Source organism: Camellia sinensis, chromosome 8, assembly GCF_055761805.1.
Source record: "Camellia sinensis isolate YWXY chromosome 8, ASM5576180v1, whole genome shotgun sequence".
NCBI classification, from domain to species: Eukaryota; Viridiplantae; Streptophyta; class Magnoliopsida; order Ericales; family Theaceae; genus Camellia; species Camellia sinensis.
In genome coordinates, this window is record NC_138968.1 from 160,125,974 (window position 1) to 160,135,361 (window position 9,388).

The window sequence follows — 9,388 nt, forward strand, 5'->3', positions numbered from 1 at the left end:
AGCCGATGGTCAAAGCAGTTACCGAATCAACAAAGGTGTTCGCTGCGGAGGCCGAAGAGGTCGACGAAGCTCTGAAATCAGCGTTTGCGACAACCGGTCTTAACCAGCCTAACTCTCCGTCCACTTCGAGTCGGGCGGAGTTTTCCTTAGGAGATATTTTTACAAACTTGAGAGATCTACCCGGCGCTTTTTCTGAAGGCATGGCTAGGGAAAATCTCACGCAGATGGCGAGAAAGAGAAATGCCGAGTGAATGGCCGCCCGAAAGAAAGCCGAGGCCGCCCGTTTTGAGCTTGTCCCGGTTGAATCTTTACAACCGGTTACTGGAGAAGAAACGACTTAAGTTGTTGTGGCTGAGATGGAGGGGGCTGAACAGCAGGTTACAGAAGAACGGCTGGTTTCAAAAGAGCGGGGCAAAAAACGTTCTGCCGAAGAAGAGGCCGGCTCAGAGGATAGCCCTGCTGACAAACGGCCTCGCTTAGAGGAGTCCGACGTGGTTGTCCCTTTCGTTGTTCAACCAAAGATCAAAGACACGCCAATCTCCTCTGATACATCTACCATGAAGGATCCAGCCGTGGTGTTGAGCTTGGCCACCTCAATTTCACTACCGGCTGACAAAGCCACCTTTCGAGAAGAGCCGGATTTGGTAGCTATAGCGTTCACTGCCCAGTCAGCCCTTCTGGTATGTATGCGATACTTTCTTTTTTGCTCGTTTGGTTTGGTTTGCATACGATATTGCTTGGTGTGGTGATCCAAACTTGTTTTGTAGACGGTTGGAAGGATAGCCGAACTAGGCCGCCGGTAGCGTGATGCCGTTGAAAGAATTGGCCGCTTAAAGTTTGAAGCTGAAGGTGAAAGAAGCAGGGCCGAGTTCGAGGCGATGAGAGCCGCAATGGAAAGTGCTCGAGCCGAAGCTGAAAAGGAGAGGGCTCGAACTGCTGACCAGCTCATATCTGAAGCCGAGGATAGGGCGAACGTGAGCGAGGAGTCGCTCAAGTTAGCCCAGGAGGCGCTTTCCAAGGCAGAGGCCGAGTTAGAAGAATTGAAGGTGGCCAAGGAAAAAGCCAAATCTGAAGCTTCTACGGCGCTAGAGGTTGGGAAAAGCACCGTCTTGATGGAATACGTAGATGAGGTCCCCAAATTCGAGAATCGGGGATTCAAACATGGATGACTCAAAGCCCTTGCTGCCGCTGGAGTTACATTGGCCTTGACAATTCCATACGAGCAAGTAGACGTTGAGCCACTTGAGTCTAATCCCGAGGATTGATCTGGGAGACATTCTAGTTTTATTAGGTATCTTCAATTTCAATGTACGTTTTTGTTTAGTGGATTCTTGTTAGTTTAAGGTAATTTTCATGTATAAATTAGTTATTATCTTTTTTGCTCGTTTGGTTTGGTTTGCATACGATATTGCTTGGTGTGGTGATCCAAACTTGTTTTGTAGACAGTTGGAAGGATAGCCGAACTAGGCCGCCGGTAGCGTGATGCCATTGAAAGAATTGGCCGCTTAAAGTTTGAAGCTGAAGGTGAAAGAAGCAGGGCCGAGTTCGAGGCGATGAGAGTCGCAATGGAAAGTGCTCGAGCCGAAGCTGAAAAGGAGAGGGCTCGAACTGCTGACCAGCTCATATCTGAAGCCGAGGATAGGGCGAACGTGAGCGAGGAGTCGCTCAAGTTGGCCCAGGAGGCGCTTTCCAAGGCAGAGGCCGAGTTAGAAGAATTGAAGGCGGCCAAGGAAAAAGCCAAATCTGAAGCTTCTACGGCGCTAAAGGTTGGGAAAAGCACTGCCTTGATGGAATACGTAAATGAGGTCCCCAAATTCGAGAATCGGGGATTCAAACATGGATGACTCAAAGCCCTTGCTGCCGCTGGAGTTACATTGGCCTTGACAATTCCATACGAGCAAGTAGACGTTGAGCCACTTGAGTCTAATCCCGAGGATTGATCTGGGAGACATTCTAGTTTTATTAGGTATCTTCAATTTCAATGTACGTTTTTGTTTAGTGGATTCTTGTTAGTTTAAGGTAATTTTCATGTATAAATTAGTTATTATCTTTTTTGCTCGTTTGGTTTGGTTTGCATACGGTATTGCTTGGTGTGGTGATCCAAACTTGTTTTGTAGACGGTTGGAAGGATAGCCGAACTAGGCCGCCGGTAGCGTGATGCCATTGAAAGAATTGGCCGCTTAAAGTTTGAAGCTGAAGGTGAAAGAAGCAGGGCCGAGTTCGAGGCGATGAGAGCCGCAATGGAAAGTGCTCGAGCCGAAGCTGAAAAGGAGAGGGCTCGAACTACTGACCAGCTCATATCTGAAGCCGAGGATAGGGCGAACGTGAGCGAGGAGTCGCTCAAGTTGGCCCAGGAGGCGCTTTCCAAGGTAGAGGCCGAGTTAGAAGAATTGAAGACGGCCAAGGAAAAAGCCAAATCTGAAGCTTCTACGGCGCTAGAGGTTGGGAAAAGCACTGCCTTGATGGAATACGTAAATGAGGTCCCCAAATTCGAGAATCGGGGATTCAAACATGGATGACTCAAAGCCCTTGCTGCCGCTGGAGTTACATTGGCCTTGACAATTCCATACGAGCAAGTAGACGTTGAGCCACTTGAGTCTAATCCTGAGGATTGATCTGGGAGACATTCTAGTTTTATTAGGTATCTTCAATTTCAATGTACGTTTTTGTTTAGTGGATTCTTGTTAGTTTAAGGTAATTTTCATGTATAAATTAGTTATTATCTGCGCTCAATTTATTAATGAAAATTTCCTTCCCGTTTCACTATTACTTGTACGTAGTTTTTGATATTAATGAAGAGCTTTGCCTTCCACTACTTTGGATAAAATGATTATTGTCCATTGTGCCTTCTAACTATCAATTGGATAGCAATGTAATATTGGCAATTATATTAGTTTAAACTTTAATTTATCCGAACAAGTAAATCGACTCTTGGTGCCGAATAGGACTAGTAAATCGATTCATGAAGTGGCTGTGGCACTCAAGCCGAATAGATTGATGAATCTGCCCTTGCCCCAGCTGGTTCATGAACGTTAAACGCCAAATCAGACAATATTGTCGAGTCGATTCGTGAAGCGACTGCGGCACTCAAGCCGAATAGATTGATGAATCTGCCCTTAGCCCAACTGGTTCATGAACGTTAAATGCTGAATCAGACAATATTGTCGAGTCGATTCGTGAAGCGGTTGCGGCACTTAAGCCGAATAGATTGATGAATCTGTCATTGCCCCAGCTGGTTCATGAATGTTAAACGCCGAATCAGACAATATTGTCGAGTCGATTCGTGAAGCGACTGCGGCACACTCAAGCCAAATAGATTGATGAATCTACCCTTGCGGAAGTTAAGACTGCCGAATAACAGTGTTTGATAGGGGTACGACTCGGTCAGTGCCGGCCTGTTGAGGTTTCGATATTAATGAGATTGCCTCGGTGGCGCTGCTCTCGTAGGGAATAAATGAATGAAGGTTCTATCTATGTGCACAGTGAGCAACTCAGTCCAGGTCTTTGATGAAGAATAAACAAGCGCGATTGTCGAATAGACTCTTCTTTAACAGTAAAGGGGAAGCGACGACGCTAGCTGAGCTGGGTGGAGACATGAATTGAAGTGGCGAACCTTCGCGTGCGGGAGGTAGGATTTCGAGGGATCGGGAGAGACGCGAATCTCCTCGTCGTCGAAGTAGGTCGCCTAGGAGGGACAAGGAGCCACAGGGCAAATCCCCGCAACCCCGTTCTGGAAGAGAGCCCAGTGCGAACCCACACCCACTGAGTTTTGCAGTCTTCGTGGGGAATAGACCCATGACCAATGCGGACTCCATCGTTCAATATTCAACTGTGGCAGTCGAATTTGCTCGACAGATTTTTCCTCCCGAGGTCCAGCAGTCGATGGTAGGTTGGCAGGACTTCGAAGTGTTTCGAAGTGTTTCGGCGGTGGTCTTTTGGGGTTGCGTTAATGAAATCGCCTCGGGGTCGCTGCAAGGATTTAGAAATAAATTTCCTCAGAATTTTCGCTCTAGTAACTTTGCTTACTGTGTTCAGACTCGATTTAAAATGATTTTGTTGCGTGGGGTTAGATAAGTGTGAATGTCGAATGGAGTTTTCTTCAGCAGCAGAGGAAAAACTTCGACTTTGGCTGAGCTTGACATTGCAATGAATCGCAGCAGAGAACCCACTCGTGCGGGAGGTAGGGAGTTTAAAAATGGGAAAAACGTCAGCCTCTGAGTCGTCGAAGTAGATCAGCCCAAAGGGAGAAACAGGAATGGGGGAGTTCTCCGCAACCACCACTGAGAAATGAGGCCGACGTAGTGCCGCGACCGTTGAGTATTACTGTTTTCGTGAGGAATTCCTTTCTTGTCCTGGATCTTGGCCTTGACATTGTCTATGGTGTCGAAGCTCTCCACTCGAGAGTGATTGTCTCGCCGGTGTGAACATCGCGGATTCAAGCATGGTCAGATCAAGGCATTTCAAGTTGCGGATGCACTCCGATCAGCGGGCATTGATTCGACGCTGCTGTTGTACTAACGCGACGCCGTATGAGAATAGATATTGTAATGCTTCGAACGCAGATTGCGTTTTTGTAATTACTGTTTAATCGAATAAAATGTTTTATTTAAAAAGTTTCTCATTCTGAAATTTTATATGCTTAATTAAGCATCTTATTTTGAATGCTGGCACGTTTTGTCTTGTTCTTGCGGTTGTACTGGCTCAACCTACATATTCCTTCCTTGATGTGTAAATGTTTTCATTCTGGAGGGCGCTCCGAATTCAGAATGCTACTCGGCCCTTGAGCTTGGAAGCTTTATCGGCCAAAGACGTCTTGTGCCAATGGGGCTCCGAATCTGGAGATTTTTTCGGCCCAAAGGCGTCATGCGCCGATAGGGCTCTGAATCTGGAGTCTTTTGAGGCTCTGAATCCGGAGACTTAGTTTGGCTAATCGTGATATCCACGAAGGACGCTTCGAATCCGGAGGCTTAATCGGCCCAAAGACGTCATCGGTCGATAGGGCTCCGAATCCGGAGACTTATTTTGGCCAATCGTGATATCCATGAAGAGCGCTCCGAATTCGGAGGCTTAATCGGCCCAAAGACATCATCCGCCGATGGGGCTCCGAATTTGGAGACTTATTTTGGCCAATCGTGATATCCAAGAAGGGTGCTCCGAATCTGGAGTCTTATTTTGGCCAATCGTGATAGCCACGAAGGGCGCTCTCTCCGGATTCGAACGCTTAATCGACCCAAAGACGTCATCCGCCGATGGGGCTCCGAATCCGGAGACTTAGTTTGGCCAATCGTGATATCCACGAAGGGCGCTTCGAATCTAGAGGCTTAATCGGCCCAAAGACGTCATGCACCGATGGGGCTCCAAATCCGGAGACTTAGTTTGGCCAATCGTGATATCCACGAAGGGCGCTCTGAATCCGGAGGCTTAATCGGCCCAAAGACGTCATGCACCGATAGGGCTCCGAATCCGGAGACTTAGTTTGGCCAATCGTGATATCCACGAAGGACGCTCCGAATCCGGAGGCTTAATCGGCCCAAAGACGTCATCCGCTGATGGGGCTCCGAATCCGGAGATTTAGTTTGGCCAATCGTGATATCCACGAAGGGCGCTCTGAATCCGGAGGCTTAATCGGCCCAAAGACGTCATGCACTGATGGGGCTCCGAATCCGGAGACTTAGTTTGGCCAATCATGATATCCACGAAGGACGCTCTGAATCCGGAGGCTTAATCGGCTCAAAGACGTCATCCGCTGATGGGGCTCCGAATCCGGAGACTTAGTTTGGCCAATCGTGATATCCACGAAGGGCGCTCCGAATCCAGAGGCTTAATCGGCCCAAAGACGTCATCCGCCGATAGGGCTCCGAATCCGGAAACTTAGTTTGGCCAATCGTGATATCCATGAAGGGCGCTCCGAAGCCGGAGGCTTAATCGGCCCAAAGACGTCATCCGCCGATGGGGCTCCGAATCCGGAGACTTAGTTTGGCCAACCGTGATATCCACGAAGGGTGCTCCGAATCCGGAGGCTTTTTCGTCGGAGCGCTATTTTAAACAAGAATCCAGCTTCTGAACAAGAATCCTTCCATTACAAAGGTGGAATGTGTACATGGCGAATCTTTTAGAACTAGGATCATTCCCCACAAGTCGGGTTTGATGACAGAATTTTCGTGAGTGCTTCAGGAGCAATGCCGTGTACCTAATTTTCCATCAACCGATCTCCTATCATCTGGAAATACCTTCAGGAGCAACTTTCCCGGCGTGTAGCGGCGCGGCTGAACGCGTTGATCATATGTCCTGGCAAACTGCCGCTGGTATCGCCTAGGGAGCCGTCAGACGTCGTCGAGGCCGTTTCGATTCGGCGCTTCTGTTGGTGTCTTTCCAGAAAGGAGATAACATGCTTGTGCGGATTGCCGGGAACCACGGATCTGCTCAATGCCGTGTTTGGTCGGGAAGCGTAGTAGTTGATGATAGGTGCTTGGCACGGCTTGAATATGATGCAACCAGGTTCGCCCCATGATAAGATTATACGGTGAAGAAAGCTTGACGACCAATAATTCCACATCCACTGTTTGGGAGCCCGCTCGAACGGGAAGTATGATTTTCCCCAACGGGTACTCTAGATTTGCGTTGAAGCCGAATAATGGGTGAGGAGTCGGAGACAGGTCTGATTTGTTGAAGCTGAGTTTGATGAAGGTCTCGTAATACATAACCTCCGAAGTGCTCCCCTGGTGTATGAGGACGCGTTCAACGGTAATTCGGTTTACGTGTAGTTTAATGACCAATGGATCAATATGGGGGAGTGTTATGCTGATAAGATCGGAATCGTCGAAGACAATACTCGGAGCTTCGTGGGGCTGTTTCGTTGGTGTGCGTTGCCTTTGGGAGGCTGACTAAATTGCGTGTACGATATGTGGCGTTGGAAGGCTGTATATCATATGAATAACGCCGAGCGGAGGTGAGTCTTGCCGATGGGCAACTGTTTTGATTGCGCTCTTTCGGACATGTTGCTGGAGGCGACCATCTTGGACCAATTCCTGAATATGGTCTTTCAAAGCATAGCAACTGTCCGTATCATGACCGTGATCTTTGTGATATTCACACCGCCTGTCCTGCCTTCTCATGTCAAGGGGTCCAACCATTTTGGACGGCCATTTGAAGAACGGAAGATGTTGGATTTTGGACATAACCGAGCTGATTGGCTCGGACAGTTTCGTATATTTCTTGTCAGCGCACTTTGTGCTCCTGCTATCGACCTGCAGTTGCTCATTTGCTCGGTGTGAGCATTAATCGCTTGATCGACAAGAATCCCGTTTCTTGTCTCGTTTAGATCGTTGTCGTGGTTCAGGACTCTAAGGTGGTACGAAACTTATTGGCTGAGCAATTTCAGGAGGGGTCGTTTTGTTGGCCATTTGTCCAGCTTTAATCCGCAAGGCGTCATCTTCCACTTTATAGTATTCCTCAACTTTCTTCATCAATGCCCAGACTTTTTTGAGGGGCCTTCTTGTCAAGGAGCTGCGGAGGGCACTGTCTGGGTGTAATCCAATTTTGAAGGCGGTGATGGCCATTGTGTCATTGCAGGCGTCACCAACAAGATTAAAGCACTCCCAATATCGTGCCGGATACGCCCTTAGTGTTTCTCCCGGCTGGATCTGCATTGCCTAGAGGGAGTTGGCTTGTTTCGGTTGGACCTCGTTAGTGATGAATCTGGCCCTGAAGGATTTCTGTAATTGGTGGAAAGTTTTGATCGAAGCCGGCTCCAGTTTATAATACCACCTAACGGTCAATGGTCCCAAACTGCTGGGGAATATTCAGCACATGAGGGCCTCGTCATCTGCATGCAATGTCATGGCTTGCTTGCAGTGACGGATGTGGTCGGTGGGGTCTAATTTGCCGTCGTACAAGATGAATGACGGTGCTTTGAATTTCTTGGGTAGCACCGTTTTTGCAGTCTGTCGTACGAAGGGATCGTGTTGATCTTTGTCTGAACTATGCCTTCTTCGCTTGTGCCTTATACGGGGACTTTCTTCAAAAGAATTAGTAGTTTCAGGTTGCCCATTCTTCGTGGGCTCCAGGGATAATGAGTCAGAGCCGCTATCAGTGTCGTCTTATCGGCCTCAAGGTCATTGACCACCTGCCTACGGAGATCGATCCTGCTTTAGGCGTACAACTTGTTTGGACTTCGCCACTTCCAAGGCCAAATCTTCACGAAGACGTTCGTTCTCCGCAATCATGTTCTCCAACCTTTGTTCGTTTTGCTTTGCTTGTTCCATGATCGCTTGCATTGCTTCACGCTCTGGAGTCGAGGGTGAGGCGAAGTTCATAGCGCGTCTTACAGGGACGGTGTTCGGTCCAAGCATATTTGATGGAGTGAGGTCGTCTCTTTGCGTTGTTTCATCAGTAGCTATCGGAGGGTCTTCCGTTGCACCCGCCATTGATGTGTTTGAGTATTTCCACAGACGGCGCCAATTGTGGAGAAGTGGTTTGGAAATACTCTTCTGATCCTGGGGGGAGCTTGTGATCCGCTGATAGTCACCTGAAAAGGAATAAATACTCCGGTCGAAGGTGCCGGAATTAGCACTCTGACGGACAAGTCAGTCTCCACACTCAAGAATGCTTGTATTCTATATTTAGCACAACAATACTCACATACCTTTCTTATTCTGTTGCTCCTTTATTTATACTTGTTCCCTGGGCCTCGGGGCCAAGCCCACTTTTCACTCATCATCTCCTTATTTACTCAGCTCTATAGTTCAATATCTATTCGACCTATTTGTATTATTCGGCATTCTGATCGTGTAGGATAGAGCCGAGTAATATCTGTCTTCCAGAGTACGCCTTTCGTCTCTTCCAATTATCCAGCTCCCACATAGATTTAGTAATTTTTTTTTATTATAAAACGTTAACAAGTATACAATAACTTTAATTTTTGTTTTTTATTCAGTGTTTATAATTTTTTTTTTTACTTGCTCTTATATTTTGATTTGTAATATTGGTGAACATTATAAATCTTATTGTTTGTTTCTTAATATGCATTAAGATTAGGGAGAGTTGTTATTTTATTTGAGTTTTGTAGAGCGTGTAATATAAGTAAAATTGTTACAAGTTTTTTAAGAAAAAAAATATTTCAATATATTTTTTTCAATATCTTTATCAAAAAATAAAACAAATTTCATAAATTTCAACATAATATATATAAATTATAATTATATTTTAATTTTAATATTATTTATACCGTACTTTTAGGGACAAACATACATTAATACTACTACAAAACGCGACGTAATTGTACTCTCATACTACCACCGAATAATCACACATGGGGCGGGCTTCTCTTCTGAGCCCAAATATATGTATCCCACAAGTGGCTGGTATTCCATCTGTCGTACTTGGGGTC